The sequence below is a fragment of the Ovis aries genome, chromosome 16 (assembly GCF_016772045.2).
Source record: "Ovis aries strain OAR_USU_Benz2616 breed Rambouillet chromosome 16, ARS-UI_Ramb_v3.0, whole genome shotgun sequence".
In the NCBI taxonomy this organism is placed as follows: Eukaryota; Metazoa; Chordata; class Mammalia; order Artiodactyla; family Bovidae; genus Ovis; species Ovis aries.
In genome coordinates, this window is record NC_056069.1 from 29,523,748 (window position 1) to 29,549,421 (window position 25,674).

Consider the following 25,674-nt stretch of genomic DNA (forward strand, 5'->3'; position numbering starts at 1 on the left):
GTAGCCAAGACATGGATGCAACCTAAATGATAGAGGAACGGATAAAGAAGATATGGTACACATAGACAAATGGAACATTACTCACCCATTAAAAAGAACAAAATAATGCCATTTGCAGCAATATGGATGGATCTAGAAATTGTCAAACTGAGTGAAGTAAGTCAGAGAAATATCCTATAATATGGCTTATATGCAGAATCTAAAATAAATGATATAAGTGGACTTATTTACAAAACAGAAACAGACTCATAGAGAACAAACTTATGGCTGCCAGGGGGAGGGGTAAAGGGAAGGGTGGAGGGAAGGGATAATTAGGGAATTTTGATTGACATGTATACACTGCTATATTTAAAAATGGATAAACAACAAGGACATAGTATATAGCACGAGGAATTCTGTACAATATTATGTAACAACCTAAATGGGAAAAGAATTTGAAAAAGAATAGGTACATATATACATGTGGGTTTCACTGATGGCTCAACGGTTAAAGAATCCGCCTACAAGGCAGAAGACACAGGAGATGCAGGTTCGATTCCCGGGTCAAGAACATCCCCTGGAGGAGAAAATGGTGACCCACTTCAGTATTCTTGCCTGAAAAATCCATGGGCAGAGGAGCCTGGTGGGCTACAGTCCAAAGGGTCGCAAAAAGTCAGACACAACTCAATGACAAGTTCACATGTATATGTATAACTGAATCATTTTGCTATATACCTGAAACTAACACATTCTTAATCAACTAAAGTCCAATATGAAATAAAAAGTTAAAAATGAATCAATAAATAAAAGAAAAATTTGAATATTTCCTTCTAAAAAAGACAAAAGTAACATATTTACATTTCCTTCTAAAAAAGACAAAAGTAACATATTTACAATATTTATCACTTTAACTTATCATTATATTTCATTATTTTCTTTTCCTAGGAGAAAAAACTTACCAGAAATATTAAATTATTCTGTGTATTTAATGTAAAGGCTAAGATATCAGTTGGTTCATGCATGATGTTTCCCTGATAATGATACAATTTCCTTATCTGAAATTTGATTTTATCAAATTTGAACAATAGCCACTCTGAAAGATATATGGAATGATATTAGAAACAAAGAGAGATTTTCTCTGAGTTATATATTTCAGTTTAAGGGAAAAAGTTAGACTCAGGCTCCTATTTGTTTTTCTCTCCTCGCTCCATTACCTAACACTTTTGTGAAAGAGGAAACTACACTTCAACTCATAGGGAAACTATTTCTTATTGACCTTCCAGTGAAATTTGAATTGATTACTGGTGGTTGAAAACATAAAATAATCAATTTATTAAATGGAGATAGGGATTTATAGAAAAAAAAGTGAGAATGTACACAGAGCGTTCATTGAATTATATCATCTAGTCCTGTATGACAGTCACAAATTTTCTTTGAATGAAAGAAAGCTATTCATGGGGTCTAAGAGGTATTGAGAATATCACAAAATTCTTTCAGGGCAATTGCTGTCATATTAGGCATGTGATAGGCTGTCCATGATTATTTTCACAGAAATTGCTATGAAGAAAGACGTAGGACTATAAGAGACATACTTGGCACTATTGTGGATGAAACAGGGAATCTCTCATTTTACTTGGCCTTCTACTTAATATTTGTGCTCACTATATATTAGGAACCCCGATGTTCACACCATCTCATTTAATCATCCTCACATCTAAAGTGTGAATTGCTAGTCTCAGTTTTATGTGAAGACACTGGAGTTCTGAGTCCTTAATATCTATTGTAAGTGGTAGAGCTGAGATTTAACTCGAGTTTGTCTAATTCTGAGCTGCAAAAGCTCTTTAATGGCTTAATCATTCTATCTTAACATCTAGGACTTTATTGATTCATGTCTTAGCTCAGGCTACCATTAAATATAATACCACAGACTAGATGGCTTAAACGATAGATATGTATGTATTACTCATCTAGAGGATAGGAAGTCCAAAACCAAGGTGTCTCTCATTTGGGTTCCTGGTGAAAGCTCTCTCTCAGGCCTGCAGATGACCCTTTTCTCACTGTCCTCACTTGGAGTGGAGAGACTAAACCCTCTGGTCTCTTACTATAAGGTCTCATGACTAATCCCACCATCCTCATCCTCATGACTTCCTCTAAGCTAACTGCCTCCCAAAGCTCCATCTCCAAATACCATCACATTGGGAGTTAGGGCTTCAACATACAAATGGACAAAGTGTATGTGTGAGGGGCAAGGAGACACAACTTTGTACATAGCTTCTAGTCTGTTTTAATTCTTAATTCCAGCTTAACCCCAACCTGGCACATTTTTCAGGTGATCAAAATTGGATGTAGCAGCATGCTAATATTTCCCCTGGTGTGGCAGCCAGTTGTTGATGATCCTGCCTCCTAAGACTCACACTTTCCACATTGTACCAGGGTTGGTCTGTGTTATCAAATACACACACACAGACACACACACACGGTAGAAGTGCATCTCCTATTTTCCGTCTCTCTGTGTCTCTCATCCATTGCAGGGGGTTGGGAGAGAAGGAGGGGTTTGGGAAGCCAGCTGCCATGTGTGAGCTGCCCTGTGGAAAGGCACTAAAGTGTCCTGCCAGCAGACATATGAGGAGGTGAAAGTGAGTCCTCCAGTAGTCCTTTGGACCATATGTGCCTGTCTTATTTTTGGACTGACCCTCTCAGAAGAGATCCTGAACCAGAGTTACCCAGATAAGCAGCTCCCTGATCCCTGATTCTCAGAGATTATGAGAATAGAGGTGTTGGTTACTTTAAGATGTCTAGATTTTTGAACAACTCACGGCACTACAATAGAATACTGATAATCTTGGCATTATATATTTTTTATTTTATGCTAATCTAGCCGAAGTAGCTTTCAAGCCATTTCTCTTCTCCACTAGAGCATCCCTTAAAACCTGCATTCTTTATGAAAGTTTTCATTCACTTTGCTACTCTCAGACTTTAAAGTTATGTCCTGCGTTAAGTGCATGGTATGACAAATTTGTCATATGAATACCATGCATGTCAATGGAGGTCATTAGGAAATATTCTTGGAAATGGTACAATGCCTTCACTATAAATTACGAATTTGTGGTTACTTGGAACCAAAATAAAGTTTGTCTTTTCACTACTTTGAAGAAAGTATTGCTAAGCAAATTAAAAAAGCATGTGTACGTAAAAATATATTTAAATATATTAAGTAAAAACATTTCATAATTTATACTTTGTAATCATGTTTACAATTATTCATGTCAGTGGTTACAACACAATGGTATTGATTCTCCTATGTGACTTGAGCATATCCCATTTATTTATATCTACAAAATGTATTACATTTGCGTATTTTTGCTAGTGTAATTCCCAATTGATACTTAAACTGGCATCAAAACTGCATTTCTTTCTGTAATACACTGATTCTTACCACCAATTTTTAAAAATTTATGTATAGTTTATTTACAATGCTGTGTTAGTTTCAGGTGTACAGCAAAGTGATTCAGTTATACCTGTGTATGTACTAGGTTGAACAACCCAGTATATTTTGGTTAACCCTATATATATATATATATATATATATATATATATATATATATATAAAGAAAAAATATATACATATATATATTTTCCCCCTCAGGTTCTTTTATATTATAGTTTATTACAAAATATGGAATATATTTCCTGTGTCTCTGTGCTATGTCGTAAGTTTTATATATTTTATATGTGGCAGTATATATATGTTAACACCAAACCCCTGAACATATTCACCTGGGTCTAGAGCAGGGATATTTGGTGTTTCAACATTAAGAAGACAACATCATGCCAGAGTACTAGATAGGAGATTAGAAGCACTAGGCTTTAATCTTAGGACCCTGGAGTTCAGACTTTCATCTCCCTACATCCTTCAAAGGCTCTGTCATTGTTGGTGGACACATGGTGTGACATCCCAATGGATTAGATGCTCTCTAGAGCTATTGTATTTATAATATTCCAAAATTTTATTCAGTAGAACCCACCTAACAGTTATGTTACCTTCAGTGGAAAATGAAATTTGAATAAAGTGCTTTTCTTTTGGAGCTCTTATCAATTCATAAACACTTTTACTGGCTCATAAGTAAATTTTTGTTGGTGGTGGTGTGGTTGTTTAGTGAGTAAGTCGTGTCTGACTCTTTGCAACCCTATGGATTGTAGTCCACAGGCTCCTCTGCCCATGGACTTTCCTGGGCAATAATACTAGAATAGACTGCCATTACCATCTCAAGCCCAGATAAATATTACCATTTCATTATCATTATATCATAATTAGTGACCTCTATACGTAGGCCCATAAAAGAATTCAGTGGGTTTAAACAACCTCTCATATGAAATAAATAAATGTAACAAGTAACTCAGGTGTGGTGAAATGCAGAATCTCCTCTCTGCCTTCAACATCGGATGTTTGAGCTAAGAAGAATATCTGTAGCATCTCTTATAATCTGTTGGGTTTAGGTAACAAATTTGATACTGACTGTGTGTGCTGGGCTTAAAGCCCATTGGACAAACCCTAAAGTTCTAAGTAATCTACTTGCCAAAATAAAATAAAAACTGTGGGAATGAGCAGATCTGCACCGTAAGTAGGGCTTATCCACGGACATTCACAGAAGCCATACAGCATGTTACACACAGTACTGTCACTGTATGCTTCAAGTCATGTATTTATATGCACATATATGTTACATATTTGTAAACATAGAGGAAATTGAAGCTTAGTCTTTTTTGTTAGCATGCATGAGATAATTTGGGAAGTCCAGATAAAATGCTCAAATGATGGAATCTTCAGTATAATTAAGTGTTCTAATGAGCAAGAACTTCATTTTGGTTTCTGGAGGGGTGGGGTGATGTGAAGCAAATCTGAAATGCACATTCTCTTGAAAACAGGTCAATTATTTCACCTTCACAGATTGATTTTCCTTAAATGTTCTATTGAAGAAAATAGTAGCTCTAATATTTATTCATTTTACCATGTTTGAGTGACTTTTTTTTTTCTTTTATCTTTTTGGTGTGAATTGACATTGCTTTAAGGAATGTTACTAGGAAATGTCATTGAGCATTTTGACTACTGTTGGTAGAGTCCAGATTGCCAAAGTCTCATATAATTTCTTTTATTCTTTTCATGGATTTTTAAACCCACACCCCATCCCCAAAAGTGTTATAAACAGTTTATTCTTTTTTATGTCTAAATGATCCTTTTGATTTTTTTAATATAGTCCATATAATTAATAAAACCTACTTGCCTGAGCCTTTTCTAGAGTATAATTATGATATTTTATTGACAGATTTTTCTAGTTCTTTTTTTACAGAATCTATTTACTAACAAACCAAATCTGTCTCATCTTCTTTCTTTATATTTCACTTTACTGAAAAAATAAGTATTATATAATGGCATGAATAATTTTTCAAAGAAGTTAGAAACAAAATGATGAATGGATAAGAAGGCTGTGGTACATATACACAATGGAATATTACTCAGCCATTAAAAAGAATATATTTGAATCAGTTCTAATGAGGTAGATGAAACTGGAGTCTATTATACAGAAAAACATCAATATAGTGTACTAATGCATATATATGGAATTTAGAAAGATGGTAATGTTAACCCTGTATGCGAGACAGCAAAAGAGACACAGATGTATAGAACAGTATTTTGTATTCTGTGGGAGAGGGTGAGGGTGGGATGATTTGGGAGAATGGCATTGAAACATGTATATTATCATATATGAAATGAATTGCCAGTCCAGGTTCAATGCATGATACAGGGTGCTCAGGGCTGGTGCACTGGGATGACCCAGAGGGACGGGATGGGGAGGGAGGTGGGAGAGGGGTTCAGAATGGGGAATACATGTACACCTGTGGCAGATTCATGTCAATGTATGGCAAAACCAATACAATATTGTAAAGTAATTAGCCTCCAATTAAAATAAATAAATTTATATTAAAAAATAAAATAATATATTTTTACTAGTTCTTTTCTTCAAAAGATACATCAGAGTAATAAAATGCCTTGATAATATTCAAGCTTCAGCCATCAAATTCATATCTTTTAAAGTTTTTCTGCAGTAATAAATTTTCCCTTTTCAATACACAAATTAGTAATTTCATTATATACTTCATAAATTCATAATATAAATTGTATCTCAAATTATATCTTGCCAAAAAATACAGTTAATGCTGTTCTTAGTCTAATATGATGGATATTTTTCATTAACTGTGGTTTTGCACCCTCTTGCATTAGTTTTAACCTAAAAATAATATAGTAAGTCCCATTTTAAGAGAAATAACTGTGATCTGTAATTACAATCGTTTTTAATGTTCTGTTGGCTCTTTTGATGATAAAGACTTTAATTCTTTTAGAAAATTTATGTATTACTAAAACTATATTTTATTTTGATTAATCTATATTTCCTTTCCAAAGTCAAAAGACCCAGCAATGCCCTCTCCATTGGATTGTTGTAAGATTTATAAACACTGTTTACAAAATGCTTAGCATATGCAGCATATAATCAGAACTCAAAAATACTAGCCATTAGCGAGTTAGCCCCCAAAGTTTGCAAAACTATTTTAAATGTATCCATATCCTTCATCATTGTTCATGCTTTGACCAAATACCTTCCCAGCCTTTCGATACTGATGATCTAATTCTCATTTAATTTAGTTTCAGGAAGATGTCAAATTTTTTTTTTTTTTAGTTTTTTATTTTTTTAATTTTAAAATCTTTAATTCTTACATGCGGTTCCCAAACATGAACCCCCCTCCTACCTCCCTCCCCATAACATCTCTCTGGGTCATCCCCATGCACCACCCCCAAGCATGCTGTATCCTGCGTCAGACATAGACTGCGATTCAATTCTTACATGATAGTATACATGTTAGAATGCCATTCTCCCAAATCATCCCACCCTCTCCCTCTCCCTCTGAGTCCAAAAGTCCATTATACACATCTGTGTCTTTTTTCCTGTCTTGCATACAGGGTCGTCATTGCCCTCTTTCTAAATTCCATATATATGTGTTAGCATACTGTATTGGTGTTTTTCTTTCTGGCTTACTTCACTCTGTATAATTGGCTCCAGTTTCATCCATCTCATCAGAACTGATTCAAATGAATTTTTTTTAATGGCTGAGTAATACTCCATTGTAGATGTCAAATTTATCCCTTCAGTTTCTATTTTAATTTCTGTTTTCTGGTTTTTAGAATTCTTCAGTTCTAGTTTCTTTCTAGAGTCCTACTGACTAAGGTTTATCCAATGTGCAAAATGAAATGTTTATCCAAAATGAAATGTTTCATTTCAGAAGGCTGGCTGGGGATGTTCATTTCAGTGGTGTATAAGGCTTTGGACTGAAATACTTCTAGGGCAGATGTTTTGGGGGAGGACCTCAAGTGTCTCTCCAGGGATTTTGTCAATAGCTTGGAATCCACCATTTTATACGCCTTTATAAAAATGAAAACTTTACCACTTTCTCTATAAATCCTTACGTTGTATTACAAGACTCAAATATTAAGTCTATAAATCCTTCATAACCAACTTAAATTCATTTTTTTTACTCTCTCCAGAGAAATGAAAAACACTCTGAGCTGTAACTGACACTGCTATTAAATCACCTTTACTGAATACACCTTGTAGGGGGCCAGCAATTCACCTTCATGTTTCACTAACCTGGGATGCCACTCCCATTTGATTGACTAGCGCACTGTGCATGAATTAATCCTCCCTCTCAGATTACATTCATTTTTGTATCAATGTAATTTTTTGTATTTTTGTGTTTTTTCCATGTGTGATATTTTATCAGTTTGAATGGAGTCATTTAACAAACATTAATTGAACACCTACTGTAAATCAGGCATTCCCTAAGTCTTGCAGGCACAGTGAAGAAAGACATGTTTTACATTTTGGGTTCACCTCAAGAAAGGAAACCAGCTAATCTGAAAGAGGTATGTATCCTGAGCATTTAGCCTTCAGAAAAGCACATTAAGTTTGCACATTTTACCAGGCTAGCCACAAACTAGGAGGAAGGAAGAGAAATAAATACAAGCAACTATGGCTTAGTACCTGGAAGGAAAACACTGACTAAAATACGATCGCATCACAACTAGGCAATTTGTTCTGGATAGCTGACGTCATTGTTATCTATGCTTTTTGTAAAATTTCCCTAATTATAAACCAGAGTATTTAATGAGTATTGAATGTTCTCCTCTTCTATACTCATTTAATTATCCAGAGATTTACAAGACACAGTATCTATTGGGGGAATTTTGATGTATTTGTTTTTGGTTGGCTGAGCACACACACACACATACACACGGGGTAAAATAAATATACTTTGCACTTATCATTGGCTCAATTCTTGTCTATATTGCTGTTTATAGTCCATTCTCTTGCTCTGTTTCCTGACACATCCAGCTTCAATGTCCCACTGTCATTAACCACCGCTTCTTGTTCCAGTCTTTCCCCACTACCTCTCCCTCCCATGTAAACTGTTTCCTGTGTTCCTGGAAGGATTCAGCTTCATACTCACTATCCTGTGTCTACTAATAGTCCTGATCCTTTTCTTGTGGATCTCAGTATCCAACCAGATGACTCTTCCAGCAACTCAGATTCATCTCCTCCAGTGAAATTATCCTCCACTCTACCACAGCTAGTCTTCACACATAGTCTTTTTTTTTTTTTTTTCTGGTTGCCCATCTTACAGGATCTCAGTTCCCTGAGACTGAACCCACGACCCCTGCAGTAGAAGCTCAGGGCACTAACCACTGAACAAACAGGGAATTTCCTCTCAGAGCTAGTCATTAAGGCAGACATTTCCATTACCGACCTACATCCCTTTGAGAATTTCGACCACAAACATCCTGCTCTCTGACCACTACCTCATAGCTTTCCAGCTCACTGCATTTTCTACAATTGTAAAAATGCCAACAATTTTTACAAGCCACTGGGACCTTTAATCAGTTAATTGATTGTGCCATCTTTCCCTTTTCTTTCATGCAACTCATATCCTCATTCTCCCTCCAAAATAGGAGTTCTCTTTCCCAAGTAATCAGCACCAGGTGATTTTTTAATAGACAAACAGCACCAACTTGTCAACTATATGTGTGTGACAACCAAGAAGTGTATTATCTAGTCCCAATTGAAAGACCTCAAACAAAGCTGCATAGACCAGGGATGAGCCATTCTTGCTGATCCCTGCCTGTGTTTTAGACCCCTGAGCAAAATAAATGATTGTTGTATTTGAAACCAGTAAATTTTACAATGACTTGTTAAGAAATAATACATGATATCACAGGTGACTATAGGGACAAAATCTTGATAATGTAATGGCTGTCATTTCTTAGAAACTCTGTGACCTTTGGAGTGCCATTTAGCCTCTTCAAGCCTTTCACCATCTGGAAAAGAAGAGAGCTATAATCCCAATCTCTTAAGGTTATTTTGAGAGTTAAATGAGATAGCACATTTAGAATTCTTAGAATAATCTTTTCAGTTCAGTTCATTTCAGTCGCTCAGTCATGTTTGACTCTTTGCAACCCCATGAACTGCAGCACGCCAGGCCTCCCTGTCCATCACCAGCTCCCAGAGTTCACTCAAACTCACGTCTGTCAAGTCAGTGATGCCATCCAGCCACCTCATCCTCTGTTGTCCCCTTCTTCTCCTGCCCCAAATCCCTCCCAGCATCAGAGTCTTTTCCAATGAGTCAAATCTTCTCATGAGGTGGCCAGAGTACTGGAGTTTCAGCTTTAGCATCATTCCTTCCAAAGAACACCCAGGACTGATCTCCTTTAGAATGGACTGGTTGGATCTCCTTGCTGTCCAAGGGACTCTCAAGAGCCTTCTCCAACACCACAGTTCAAAAGGATCAGTACTTCGGCACTCAGCTTTCTTCACAGTCCAACTCTCACTTCCATAGTGACTACTGAAAATATCATAGCCTTGATTAGACAGACCTTTGTTGGCAAAGTATTTAGCTTATGATAATTTCTCATTAATTTTTGGTAATTATTATTACTTTGTATAATAAGTATTTCCTTCAGAGTATAAAATATTCTTGTTTCCAGTCTTTTTGCTCAATCCTCTATTCCTTTCTCTCTCTTTTTCAGATTATATGTAAAATATTATATGTGTGTATGCACGCATGCTAAGTCGGTTCAGTAACGTCAGGCTCTTTGTGACCCTATGGACTGCAGTCCACCAGGCTCTGCTGTCCATGTGCTTCTCCAGGCAGAAACACTGGATTGGCGTGCCATTTCCTCTTCCAGGGGATCTTCCCAATCCAGGGATCAAACTCACGTCTCATGTCTCCTGCATGGGCAGGTGGATGTAGTGACAGTGTGGATGGCCATGATAGGTTTGATAGTGATAGAAGCAGTTTGGGAGGTGGTGGAAGCTACAGTGATTTTTGGCAATTACAGCAATCTATCTTCAAATTTTGGGCCCATGAAAGGAGGAAACTTTGGAGGCAGAAGTTCTGGCCCATATGGTAGTGGAGGCCAGTAGTTTGCCACACCACGAAACCGAGGTGGCTATGACGCTTCCAGCAGCAGCAGTAGCTACAGCAGCGGCAGAAGGTTTTAATTACTGCCAGGAAACAAAGCTTAGTAAGCGAAGAGAGTCAGAGAGGTGAGAGGAAAGCTACTGATTACAACAGATTTGTGAACTCAGCCACACACAGTGGTGGCAGGGCCTAGATGCTATGAAGACATGTTTTAGTCAATACTTGTGTATGGCCAATTTAATGAACATGAATTTGAGGAAACGCTGGGAGATAGTGAAGGACAGATGAACTTGGAGAGCTGCAGTCCGTGGGGTTCAGAGTCGGACACAACTGGCGACTGAACAATTGGCAGGTGGGTTCTTTGCCACTAGCACCAACTGGGAAGTCCATTACATTATATATCCACATTGTATTAATATGTTTTAAGCTTTTTTTGGTCCTTCCTATCATTTGGTTTCTAATCCAGCTTTTCTTTTTCATTTTAATGGACAATTTAATTCATTCTCACTTTCCTATCTTTCTTCTGTATTGGACTAAGGCCAGATTTGATTTTTAAAGCTGTAGAGTGGTAATAATGTATGAGTTTAATAATACATGAAATATGTTAAATCATTACAAATCAGAAAAAAAGGTTTAACATAAAAATGTGCAATAGCTCTTACTTCTAGTAAATAAAAATTAATAAATATATGTATAAATTAGCTATTAACCACTTAAATATAAAGTTTACTAATATAATTCATTTTTATAGATTCATAAAGTATGAAAGCTAAATTAGTGACTTGAATATTTTTTAAATGAATGTTTCTGTATTGCTTCAAGTTAGTGCTAAGATGATCTAAACCAGATATCCTGATAGAGAGGAAGGAAAAATAAACACTTAAATGACCCTTGACATAAATAAGCAAAATTTTAGAAGAAAATTCAAAGAAGAAATGAACTCATAGTAAAAAATTTGAAACTGATTAAAATCACGTCTAAAATCAAATTGTGCAATGTTACTTAATTTACATATAGTGAGGATGTGTAGATTTTTTTAAAAAGTATATACTGTTTTTTTTCCAGTGTGCTAAGTACTTTACATTCATTATCTCTTTTAATCCTTGTAATGATTCTACAAGTTTAATCTGCACTTTTATATAGGATAATACAGGCTCAGAGAGATTCAGCAGCCTCTTCAATGCAAAACAGCTAGTAAGAAGACAAACACACATTTTAAGACCATCTCATTTTAAATTATGCCTCATCTTTCCACCATACTGCAGAGCTAACAGGCTAAAGACAAAATGTTCTCCCTCATATAATGCCCTGAAATTATGAAAATGGAAAGTAATCAAGAATTACCTCCATACAATCTTAGTAAAGTAGGATTTGTTCCCAGAACCAAAGATTAGTTAAGCAAAGACATGAAACACTCCCTTGTGCTTTAAATGACTTAGAAACAATGTCATTACATATTGAACCATAAATCCAATCAGGTAATTTCATCATTGCTAAATAATAAAAGTTTTATGGATTAATTATTAAGTTGAAAGTGTTTTTCTAGTTTATATATCAAATTCCAAGGTGACCTTTATTCTTTATAAGTATTTTACACTTTGTTTTAATTGTAAAGTTTTTTAAAATAACTTATAGCCAATAAGCTATAAGTGAAAATAAAAGTAATTTAGTGGAACTATGCTTTTGATATATGTGTCCATGTATTAGGAATATAACACTTTTTCCAGCACTAACTGAAACAATACAACAGTTAAACAATAAATTTTCTTCACATACGATGGCATCAAAATCCACAGCTTGGTCAAACCTAATAAAATACCCATATATTTGCAGGCTAATTTGCAAGAGAAGCTAAGGTTATCTAAAATAAAAGGCTGAGTAGATTTTAGAGCAAAGATAAATATTTAGATATTTTTTAAAAAGCAAAAGAATTTCAGCAGAGTGCGTTTAAGGCTTAAATGTTAACCCTAAACATGGAAAATTGTGGAGGGTGAAGGTCTTTTTTTTTCCTTATTTATTTTAGTGTTTTTAATAAACTAAAAGCTGGGTTTTTAGACCATTGGTCACAAAAACATTTTTTAAAAAGATAAACCAGTGAACTAAATTCAAGCAAGAGTTATTAGGGCTTTTGTTGTTGTTCTTTGACATCTAAAAGTAGGAAATTGCAATGTACTCAACTCTTGGTGTCTTAGAAACGGGCAGCTGTAAAAAACACCCGTAGGAAGTAAACATTTTTAAAAGTATAGAGCTGGCCAGTGTCAGCTAGCTGTGTAGGAGTCAATTCATAGAAAATACTGATATGCCAAAGCAATTTAACCTTATTTCATTTGCAGCACAGCAAGAATACATGAATATGCCTTTCATATTATAGCATAATCCACATTATAAGCTATAGACATATAAAATGAATTATAGGCACAGCACGACAATAAGAATATGACTTTCATAAACTAGGCATATATACTGCTAAGTTTTTGTTATTTTGTGAATTTAGATTATATTTTCCTTTTATATGCTCTGTAGTTTTAAAAAGTTCCTTTTTCATCAGTTGGCAGGTGATTGAAGAAGAAATATTTTTTTCCCTTCTGTGGTTAATACAAAAACACATGAACCTTTTTAGGTTCATATGGTGAGCAGATTTAAGTGCTTCTGAATTCTAGTAGATCCTATTAAAATGTGTGCTCCCATGAAGAGAATGGGGAGCTTGACATGGCCAATCATTCTCATTTGCTTCATAATCCATTTGTTTGTTTGGTGCCAAATTAATAATTCTTAAAGGAGATGGAGTGGAATGGCATTTAGAATACATGTAAATGTTTCAGTGAAGAATCACACCCATTAGATCCATCCCACTCATTAGATCCATCCCAGTTTATTCTAAGCAAATGTTCACTTTTCAAACTGTTAAATAGAATTAACTGGAGGGAGAGATGAAGCTATTCTTTAGATGAGGAGGAATGGAGGAATCTCGCTTGTCCAGCTTCTGGAAAGTAAATGTATACTATTTTTATCTCATTCCTACAGAATCACAGCAACACTATTCATCACTCATTTTGGATTCCACATCATCAAGTTCTAAATCTTAGTTTGTCATTGGCTTTGTGTGTGTTCCTTCTGCTATTTCTAAGCATAGGTCTGCTTCATGTCATCATGATTTCATTTTTAAATTATAGGTGAAACCTGCCAGTGTCTCCCTCTCTCTTGGGATGATTCCCTATCCTCCTTCTGGTAAAATCTCTTAATCAATCCATGAATCAATCAAAAAAAACAATTACTTTTTCCAGTCCAGAATCCTAGTGATTCTAATTCATTTCAAACTCTGCTGCTGCTGCTGCTAAGTCCCTTCAGTCGTGTCCGACTCTGTGCGACCCCATAGATGGCAGCCCACCAGGCTCCCCCGTCCCTGGGATTCTCCAGGCAAGAACACTAGAGTGGGTTGCCATTTCCTTTTCCGATGCATGAAACTGAAAAGTGAAAGTGAAATTGCTCAATCGTGTCCGACTCTTAGCGATCCCATGGACTGCAGCCCACCAGGCTCCTCCATCCATGGAATTTTCCAGGCAAGAGTACTGGAGTGGGGTGCCATTGCCTTCTCCACATGGAATTGATTCAAAGCTCTCCCCCAAATGCTTCAAACAAGTCATGTCTCACTGGTCTGTTACTTAGTCCTTTATGTGCTTAGTTATTCTTTTGCTCTCTCTTACATGGAATTAGAATATTCTCTTCTCTGAGTAGGCCTTCTCCTTGCTTTCCCTTTTCATCACTACTATCTATATATGAAATATCTTCTGCCATATTCTCAGCTAAAATTACCAAATCACTTTGTAGTACATGAAAATATAGTTTGACATCATTACTAATGTGTTTCCAGAAATTAGCTTATGGTTATTTCATGCATTTGTGTCCTTTATCTCCAAGGATTTAGTGCATGGTTTTTGAGTTTGTCAAATGACCCAATAATTGGATTACTTAGTGTTAAATGAAATGCCACACAGGTGTTAATTATTATTACATGAATATAAATTGTATAAGTGCTTTATTGTATGCTGCAGAAGGTAAGAAGGTATAAGCTGTTAATTGTGAGCATATATCACTGCATTTGAATTTATGATAATGATCTCATGCTATTCCAATCAACAAGGGGCAAGAAAAGCTCAAAGCACCATGCATGAATTATTAATTTCTCACTGCATGCAAGAAATAATATGCTAGTAATTATAATAAAATATCAATGCCATCTTCCTTCATTATGTTTACATAGTAAACACTAGACTGTTAATGAGAATTATAAACAATGACTCCTTGATTTAAAGCATCTTTATCATTAGTGATGATGCAGATAATATCCTGTAATACATCTGCCATATATATGTGTATATCTGCATATATAATATATACTTTATATTGATATAATGTATAAAATATGCACAGTATTTTGAAAGTGAATATGTTTTCCAGGATACACAGTAGCAATAGAGGGCTTCCCTAGTGGCTCAGAGGTGGAGAGTCAGCCTGCCAATGCGGGAGACACGGATTCAATCCCTGATCTGGGAAGATCCCACAGGCCATGAGCAACTAAGCCCATGCACCACAGCTACTGAGCCTGTGCTCTAGAACCAGGGAGTCACAACTACTGAGCCACATGCCACAGCTACTGAAACCCCTGTACCCTAGAGCCCCTGCTCTGCAGCAAAGAAGCCATCCCAGTGAGGAGTCTACACACCACAGTTAGAGAGTAGCCCCTACTTAACACAACAAGAAAACGCCTGCATACCAACGAAGAACCAGCATACTGCAAAATAAATAATAATAAACATTATATAAAGAAATCACTCTTTTCTGTTACTTGTTTTGATAAATGTGTTTACTAATGAAGACTTAAAATACTGAGACTGCACTCTATATTTGGATAAATTGTCAACATTGCCAGCAATATGCAAAGTGAAAATAATATGTTACAGTTTATTAAGGAAAACAAATCCCCAAATGCAGTTTATAATATAACTTAATAGCATTTGTAATTTAACAGTGGCATTGCACCCCATCTATTCGTGAAAGTAATATTTTCTTCAAAATCTTTGGAAATTTTTGGTAAATTTGTTTATAAAGAGTTGTTTTTTGTTCCTGTAACTTTTGATTCTGAACCTTAGATGCCTTACTCAGAAGATAAATGTTAATTTCTTAATTTCTATAGAAGTTGTTAGCACTTGGTTGGTTTTTTTTTTTAATGGAGCAATTAATATAAATTCAATCCCAATTCTATTTTTGTTTTGAAGTAAATCAGATTTTTAGGAAGTACTTTTTATAAGCAATCAAACTGGCAAGATCAGGGGAAGCATGGGATTGACACAGTTCTCACTCTCCAAGAAGTTCAGCTGAGAAGAAAAGAGAAAGAAAAAAAAACACATAATTTAAAGAATATTCCAAGAGAGTAATTGAAGATATTTTCAAGTTCTTACATTAAGGAGCTCTTTATTCAACCTCCATCACGAGCCAGACCCTGGGATAACTCCGGGTCTACGATGGTGAACAAGAGAGACAGGAGTGGAAGAAGATGGAGTGTTCATGTGTTAGTGAGTGTTTTACCAATGAAAATTGTCATAGTGATTCTTAGGAAATATTGTCACCGAAGAGGCAAAAATTGAGCTGAATTTTGAAGGATGGATAGATTTTAAATCCATAGAAAGTGAGGAAGAGAGCTTCCCAGACACCCAGAATATAGCCAACAAAAAGATTCCTTGAGGGGAATTCTGATTTAGGAAGGTCTTCAGGTTATTTGGGAGTGAGAAGGAATTCAGTTGCAGTGGAGAGTTGTGGAGAAGCATGGAGATAAACTTAGAGAAGGTAGAAAAGTAGGCTGAGGCCTGGCAGGGTGAGACTTGAATGCTGATCTGAAGGAAGCTGAGTTTAGGAGATAGTCGCTGAAAGATTTTGTGTCTCTCATTCTTAAACTGCAAGCAATAATCAATGCCTAGTCCCTGTTTAGGGGCTTCCCTGGTGGCTCAGATGGTAAAGAATCTGCCTGCAATATAGGAGACCCACTTTCAATCCCTGGATCAGGAAGGTCTCCTGTAGAAGGGAATGGCTACCGAAGGCAGTATTCTTGCCTGGAGAATGTCATGGACACAGGAGCCTGATGGACTAGACCATCAGGTTGCAAAGAGTCAGACATGACTGAGCAACTAATTCTTTACTTTCAGTCCCTGTCTGAGCACAGTATTTCTTCTTAACATCTCAGCAATGCAGAGTGGCTGCAAGTTAACTGAGGAAATTTGTGTGTGGCAGAATTGTGAAAGGGATAGGATAGTTGATTAATACATATATTTTCAGGTTGATAAATTATGGCAAGTGAAAGGACAGTTTGCTCACATTGGAAGGTTATCTGGAGTAGTTTGAGTAGTTTAAAAAGTGAGCCTAAGCCCCCATCCCTCCCCACCCCACCTGTAACAAATGTGAATGTACTTAGTGGCACTGAAAGTGTTAGTAGCTCAGTTGTTTCCAACTCTTTGTGACTCTTTGTGACCCCCATGAACTGTAGCCCACCATGTTCCTCTGTCCATGGCCTCTCCAGGCAAAATACTGGAGTGGGTTGCACCCTTCTCCAAAGGATCTTCCAAACCCAGGGATCGAACCCAGGTCTCCTACATTGCAGGCAGATTCTTTACAGTGTGAGCATCAGGGAAGCCCTAGTACCATTGAAATGTACAGTTATATATGATTAAAATAGTATGTTTTATAACATGTGACTTTTATCACAATAAAACATTTTTTTAAAAAAAGAAGTGAGCCTAAAAAATATTTATGAGATAGCTATTAGACTTTTTGCCTTTTTAACTCGTACCATATATATACATTTCAAACTGATATAGAAGCTATCTATCTACATATACATACCTATAGTTATAATTATTTAATAATTGTAAATTAAAAAGTGCACATTCAATATTGAATTCTGTATTTTTCAGTTCCTTGCCTTTAAACTATAGTTGTAAAAACATGTGCATATCTAAGCAGTACTGTTGCCAAAATTTGATCTCTGTATACTGGTGCCAAATGGAAACTCAGGCAGAGTTTTGGATGTAGTAGATAAAAGTAGCTTTAATTGCTTTGCCAGGCAAAGAGGGTCATAGCAGGCTTATGCCCTCAAGACTGCGTGAGCCACCCTGGAGTGGGTTTTGAGGAGTCTTAGGGTACAGAATAAGCAGGGTGTGATCAGCTTGTGGACCTTTTTATGATTGGTTGGCAGTGAAGTAATTGGGAGTTGGCTTCATCAGCCTTTGGTTTCCAACCAGTCTGCAGTCTACATGCTTGTAGGCAGCATACAGTTAACTTCTTCCACCTGCTGGGGTTTTCAGTATCTGCAAAACTGTTCAAAGGACATGGCATCAATTAACTATAGTCCTTGAGGAAAAACTAAAGGTCCTTGACTTTGTTTAATGGCTAAAGTATTATTGTCTTGTCTTGGTTAGCTGCTCTGCATTTTTTCAGTTATATGATTAAACTTATTCTTTGACTCAAGTTTTTCTACAAACAAAAGGCAGACAGAGGACATAGGTAGGGAACTATTCAGAGGGTCTTGTTCAGTGACATTATATTTTTCAAAACAGAGTATTTGGTTTTAGTTGTTTTGTTTAAATTTATGAAAAGGTTAGTAAGTTATATATCTTGTTAGATATGCTTCCTTCACTCATTATTTTGTTGACATAGCCATCCCTGTGATTGCATGTTACTGTAATGCATTTATTTTCAATGCAGTATAATATTCTACAACATGCAGGTACTGCTTCTAGATCTTTCCTGTTAAAAGCCATGCTGCTGTGAACTTTCTTCTTTACACACAGGAGTTCCTGGGTGCAGGAGTTCCTCTTGGGTATCTAACTGTAAGTGAAACTGAGGAATTGTAAAATAAGTGAATCACATGAATTAAGCTAGCTGTCACTTCTGGGTTTAAAAATTAGAGCTACATGTGATTTTAGCACAGTCCTTGTGAAGTTTGAGGGATTAAATTGGATACAGGATAAGGAAAGGGGAAGCAAGGGTTTACTGGGGCACCAACTAGAGCTCTGACCTGAGTTATCCAGGACTACATGGTTTGTACGTAACTTGATTATTTTCTGAGTTAGAGAAGTATAGAAGACTTTACGTTACAGAAACATGAGACTTAATTAAGTAAGCTCTACCATGGCTCAAGGGTAAATAACCTGCCTGCAATGTAAGAGACCCAGTTTTGATCCTTGGGTTGGGAGGATTCTGTGAAGAAGGGAATGGCTACCCACTCCAGTATTCTTGCCTGGAGAATCCCGTGGACAGAGGAGCTTGGCAGGCTATAGTCCATAAAGTTGAAAAGAGTCGGACATGACTGAGGCAATTTAGCATACACCATGTAGATAGAAAGGTAATATCAATGGCTGTATTGCCACTTCCATGATGCTATCAGCTCCCAGCCTCCATCTGCCATAGAGTAAGCCTGTGCTGTCACTCTAGGGAAGACTTCCCTACCCCAGTCATCAATCCACATTTCAGGCAAGAAGAAGAGAAAGGGCAAAAGGAAGAAAAGGGCAACTCCAATGAGATGGCCTCTTAGATTTCCAGAAACTAAGCCCAGTAACTTGGACTTTCACCTCATTGACCAGTATTCAATCACTTGGCTGTCCCATCCTTCCCCAAGCAGTATGAATAATGTCTTTTAGAAAGCTAGGCATATTGTCACCCCAGATCATATGGGGTTCGGTAGGGAAAAGGGAATGGATATTGATAAAGTGATCAGCAATGTGCCCCAGGATGCAGAAAGAGTATAAAATAGGCATTCGTGGTCTTATAATCAAACAAATTGTTTCTGTGTCTAGAATAAGAAAAAGACAGATGTTTGGAGGCAAAAATAAAGTTTTCATCCCAAGAGTACAAATTTAGTTTTTAAAAATGAAAGGTGCCCAGAGAAGGGAAATGACTTCACTTCACAGAACCACTAGTGACTGATCTCTTAAGCCAACATGTCTTGACTCTCAGGCAAGTTTATTTCTCTTTCCTGGTGTATTCATATTTCTTCCCTTTCTACTTGAAACACTACATAGCCAGGGTCCACACAGAGTACACTTGGTGTTCGCAAATTACAAAACTGAGGGAAGTTTTCAAAAGAAGACTATTAAAGTTGTAAATGGAATTTGGAGACCACAAGAGATAGCAGATGGTAATCAGAGAACTGCTACCAACACTAAAACCCAGAATACAAAGTCTTGTAGGTGGGGCTGCTTTGATAGGAGAAGTTACCTTTAACAGAAAACACAGCCCACTCACTCTCTTTGAAGTGGAAGTCTAAAATACTGACCACATTCTTCTTCTCTCTGATCATCTGTCAAGGTTTCTCATTAACTTAATCCAACTGGAAGTCAGAACACGTTACTGTGTTATCCAAATGGGTCAGTTTTCTGGGCAAAGGGCAGGGCAGAGAGCTGAAGGACAAATATGGAAGGGTAGACAGATTTCCAGCAGGAAAGCTTATTCTAAGGTCTCTAATAGAAACACTTGCTTATCTACTCAAATATCTTAGGGAACGTCAGACTCTTGATTTTTCCAGCAGCCTGGTTATCAGCACTCCTTTGGGTTTCTGGGTGACATCCAACTATTGTCTTCTTCCTAGCTCATTTCCCATGATATGAGAGTATCAACCTCTCCCAAGGGGTGAGAATTTCTTGCATTCAAGGTACTTCCCAATAACTATTTGTAGGTACTGGATAAACAGCCATTTGGTAAACTGTCCCAGTGTTTCCATGAGAGTTTTCCATCCTACTAACTATGCCATAGGATATGAAATAGTAGTTCACAGTCTTTAAGTTTGTCTATCAAAGGAAGCCTGTATAGTGTCATAGGGAACCACACTCTAACCTCCCCCAAACAAGGCACAAGATATTTGGTACCTTAAAGCAAACCCAGACTACCACAATATGATGTTCCTTTTAAATTCCTTAAAGTGTCCAAGGAGATACCAGGCAAAAATATATTGTGCATCACTGGGGCTTCATGACACCAAAGGACACTTGCCTCAGGAGCCCAAGGACACTGCTATTGATCTCCTAATATTTTGTGATGAAGACAAGTATCTCCAGTGTGAATGTACAATTTATGCTTTGGTAATACTTCTGGGTTGGGTTATGCCAGTGACTTATAGAATTAGATAAATCTCCAAATTAAAATACAACACTTTTACAGAGAAGGCAGACTGACTTGATTTACAGCTTCTCCTCAAAGAAGCAGTTCCCAGATGGCTGATGTCCTTAAGCACCCTGTTTGCTTCCATTTCCACGATTGTTTGCTTTCTCTTTAACACATCTGCGTTTATCTTAGGACCCAGCTGTTGAGAGTTATATTGATTTATCAGCATCAGAATCTAACTGGAAACTTACCACTATTTTCCTATGGACTTGCCAGCCTACACTCATAACCTTTTTCCTACCATAACATCATTTAGAAAAGATCAGCTTTCTTGGTTTTAAAAGCTGCAGAATTAAATAGATCACAAGTCCATTAATGCTATCAGCATTAATTTTTAGCTCAGATGAGCTCTGATAGGTAACTATCCTCATTTTATATATTCGGGTATAATATATATGATATATAGTTAAGTATGTATTAAAGTAGATAGAAGCATGTATAATGGGGAAGATATGTTTAATATTTACATTTATTATTCAATAAATACAGTTTAATTAATGTTTTGTCATCTTTGCTTGCATTTCAACATTATAATCACTTTTCTTCTATCGTTCAAAATATGGCAGACCAGGATTAAAAGATAAATAGGAAAATGCATTTTTATCTACTCATAAGAACAATTCACAAATCATTTTTTTTCCCTAAGATGTGATTCACATGAAAAGGTCACTTTAGAATTCTGAGGTGCTCAATTTTCCACTTTCACATTTGTGTGGAGATAATGCTAAGTTCTGCTCATTATAATAAGAGACATTCGACACCCACCTTCAGCCTTGTCAACCTTACTTTGTAAAAATGTATACCTCAGTATATTTAGAATTTCAGCTTTTTTCCTAACTTAGTATTTGTCCAATGGTCTGAATGAGATTTTGAAATCTGCCTGACAGTTGTTGTTCCTCTTGCTTTTTGGTTTCTAACCCGGAGGTGTTTGGAGGATTGAAATTTTCCACCATGAAGTCATACACCTTTAGCATGACCTTGATTTTTTTTTTTTTCATCTGCACTAATGAGACCCTGGGTAGCTCTTATTTAAGGAAGCTGCTTTTGTATGCCTGGCCAAATTAAATTGTTCATAGCTGACTATGAGTAACGCATTGTTTTATTTATTTATATTTCTCAGTGCATTCAAAAGGCCTTGGGAAAAACTCTTAGTTGTGTTTTGGGTGTCAAGATCAAGAAGATTATACTGTATGTTTTCCAGTCACCTGCTGGAGGCAATGACCTTGTATTTATTTTAGCAATGAAACTGGATATAACAGGATCACTTTCTCTGCAATAGCTATGGCATGACAAAACAGCAATTTAAAGGTCAAATACTACATGACTTGGTAAACTCAAACTATAGATTCTGCCCCTAACTCTGACCTTGATCTAACAGTGCCAAAAGCTGATAGAAATGGTTCCCCTGGTAATTGCTCTATCTTTTTCAGAGAACAATATATTATAGAACTATTTCCTTAATATACTAGGCAGAAAAGTAAATTATTAACAGCAATTTTCTTAATTCTAAATTATAAGTAGCTACATAATACCTCTGACCACCCACTAAACATAGTCAGTATATTGATACTTAATGACTATGTGCCTGACACTGCACTGAGAGAAAACTGCATTTGAATCTTGAGTCATACAGAATATCAAACTAATTCAGGGATATTGGCAAAGCACCTTAAAACTTCAGTGTAATCAAGTATATTCTCTGCTACTTGGTCCTTACATGGGGAATGATTCTGGCAAGCCCGTGGGAATTCTAAGATTAGGCAATATAGACTGTTTGAATTGCTTTTGTCCTAAAATATGTTGGGGGAGTAATGGGGAATAGTGGGACTTCCTTGGTGGTTCAGACAATATCTGCAGGTAATGCAAGAGACCAGGGTTCAATCTCTGGGTCAGGAAGATACCCTGGAGAAGAAAAATGGCAACACTCCAGTATTCTTGCCTGGAGAATCCCATGGACAGAGGAGCCTAGTGGGCTACACTCCATAGGATCTCCAGAGTCAGACACACTTAGCGACTAACCCACTAATGGGAGATAATAAAGGACAGGATAAAATTCAGTGCCCTTGTTCACCAAAGACTCATGGTTTATTCTTATATGGAAAAAAGCCTCTGCCATTTTATCTACCCTCAAGAGACAATCGGAGCATATTGAGAACAATCATATCTGATTAATTATGTTCTAGAGGAGAGTGAAAAAGTTGGCTTAAAGATCAACATTCAGAAAACTAAGGCATCCGGTCCTATCACTTCATGGCAAATAGATGGAGAAATAATGGAAACAGTGAGAGACTTTATTTTCTTGGGCTCTAAAATTACTGCAGATGGCGAGTACAGCCAAATTAAAAGACACTTGATCCTCAGAAGAAAAGTTATGACCAACCTAGAAAGCATATTAAAAAGCAAAGACATTACTTTACCAACAAAGGTCCATCCAGTCAAAGCCATGGTTTTTCTAGTAGTCATGTATTGATGTGAGAGTTGGGCTATAAAGAAAGCTGAACGCTGAAGAATTGATGCTTTTGAACTGTGGTGTTCGAGAAGACTCTTGAGAGTCCCTTGGACTGCAAGGAGATCCAACCAGTCCATCCTAAAGGAAATCAGTCCTGAATATTCATTGCAAGGACTGATGCTGAGGCTGAAACTCCAATACTTTGGTCATCTGATGTGAAGAACTGACTCATTCAAAAAGACCCTGATGTGGGAAAGACTGAAGATAGAAGGAGAAGAGGACGACAGAGGACGAGATGGTTGGATGACATCACCAATGCGATGGACATGAGTTTGAGTAGGCTCTGGGAGTTGGTGATGGACAGGGAAGCCTGTTGTGCTGCAGTCCATGGGGTCACAAAATGTCAGATATGAATGAGTGACTGAACTGAACTGAGAGAGTAAAAATAGTGGGTTTTTTATTTAGTTTTTTATATGCTCAGGGATGATTGGAAGCTAAATGATAACACCATATAAACAATACTGCAATTTCGTATTTATGTCTCTCATGCTTGTCTCATAAGACCTGTAGGGACTGTCTTCACTACACAGGGGACATTTCCACATTTGAATAACAGACAATAATTTTTACCTCCTTTTTCAGTGTTAGGTGTATCATCCTCATCGGAGGAAACCAAAAGTAGTCTCTGTGAGGTTTCTTGTCAGTTTATATATACTGAGTATGTGTGCCAACTTTATTTCCTGAAAAAGATATATAAAGGATGATACTTTCATTGCTAGAGTGGTGCTTCAGGTTGAGTCCAGAAAAGCATAAATGTAACATTGCATTACATTAGAAAAGACCCTGATGCTGGGAAAGGTTGAAGGCAGGAGGAGAAGGGGACAACGGAGAAAGAGGTGGTTGGATGGCATCACTGACTCAATGGACATCAATTTGGGCAAGCTCTGGGAGATGGTGAAGGACATGGAGGCCTGGCATGCAGCAGCCCATGGGATCGCAAACTGTGAGACACAACTGAGCAACTGAACAATAGCAACATTGCAAAGGGGCATTTGCCTTCTTCCTGGAAGAAGAAAGAAAGTGAAGAGGAGAGAAATGTTTGAGAGCATGTATGAAAATTAGTCAGGGATGCCAGTCCCCTGAAAAGGCACTCATGAAGGAATGAATCCTCAATAAATTTGAAAGATTTTATGTTATTTTAACTTTATATCAGTATTTAAATATATGCTGAATTGTTTATGCCATCTGCTATACAGATATCTGTTGGAAGAATAGTTGATCAAACTGCTAAGAGCATCTGTTTGATTTCATTTAGTTTAAAGTTCACATCAATCACAGTGAAAATACTCTAAATCTTAATGAGAGATTTTGGTTTTCTTGTGGTTCAGGTAGAAGCATTTGGCTTTTCAACTTCCAGCACAATTCAAGGTAGCTATGATACCATTAGGGCGTCTCAGGGGGCATTAGTGGTAAAGAACCCATCTGCCAATGCAGGAGACTTAAGAGATATGGGTTTGATCCCTGGGTCAGGAAGATCCCTTGAAGAAGAACATAGCAACCCACTCCAGTATTCTTGCCTGGAAAATCCTGTGGACAGAGGAGCTTGGGAGGCTACAGTCCATATGGTCGCAGAGTCCAATATGACTGAAGGGACTTAGCACACACATGCATGATAACATTATATAGTAGAATACTATTGCAATACAGTTTTGAAGTCAGTTAGGTAGTTTTCCTAGATTCCATTAATATCAATCACTGCTAGATGTTTGTGATACAAAGATGGTTAGGATATGATCCCTGCGTTTAGGGAGTTTTGGTTACACTGGTGAAGGCTACCAGAGAAACAGGTTGTACAGTGCGGTCACATGATAAGTGATGGGTTATACAGATGGGAGCTGAACCTACTGGGAGGGCTGAATTGCAGAGATAAAGGTAGATCTTTGAGAATGTTTGAAAATGAACTGCATCTTGAAAGACTAGAGAAATGGCCAGCCAAAGGGGAAGGAAGCCACAGCATATACTGAGTCAGAAAACCACCTATGTAAAGGCATGGAGGAGAGTGAACTGGCTTGTTGGGGAATGGCAAGTAGTTTAGGGTGGCAAGAGTTGTCTGGGTTTTGGTGTAGGGGGTAACAAAGTTAAGGAGTGGGACTGAAAATAGAGATAGGAGTGATGTCAGCTTGGTGTGATCCCTTGGTACATTTGACTTAATTTTGAGGCTATGAGAAAGCTTTAAGCATGTGTGTACATAGATTGAATGTGCTGCTGGAGAATGGACTAGAAGGAGTTAAAGTAGAGATAGAGATAGTCATTTGTGTCTTGTGTGTGTGTATTAGTTGCTTTGTTGTGTCCAGCTCTTTGCAACACCATGGGCTATAGCCTGCCAGGTTCCTCTGTCCATGGAATTCCCAGGCAAAAATACTGGAGTGGGTTGCCATTTCCCTCTCTACATTTGTGTCTTAATTTGTAATAATCCAGACACTAAAAATCCAAGTAAAATGAAGCATTTT

General features: G+C 37.0%; 1 protein-coding gene across 1 annotated transcript in view; it reads left to right on the top strand.

The window, feature by feature from the left end:
* The window catches only part of HCN1 (hyperpolarization activated cyclic nucleotide gated potassium channel 1), a 452,456-nt gene that overhangs the window by 269,489 nt on the left and 157,293 nt on the right, over positions 1–25,674 (top strand). The window lies entirely within an intron of this gene.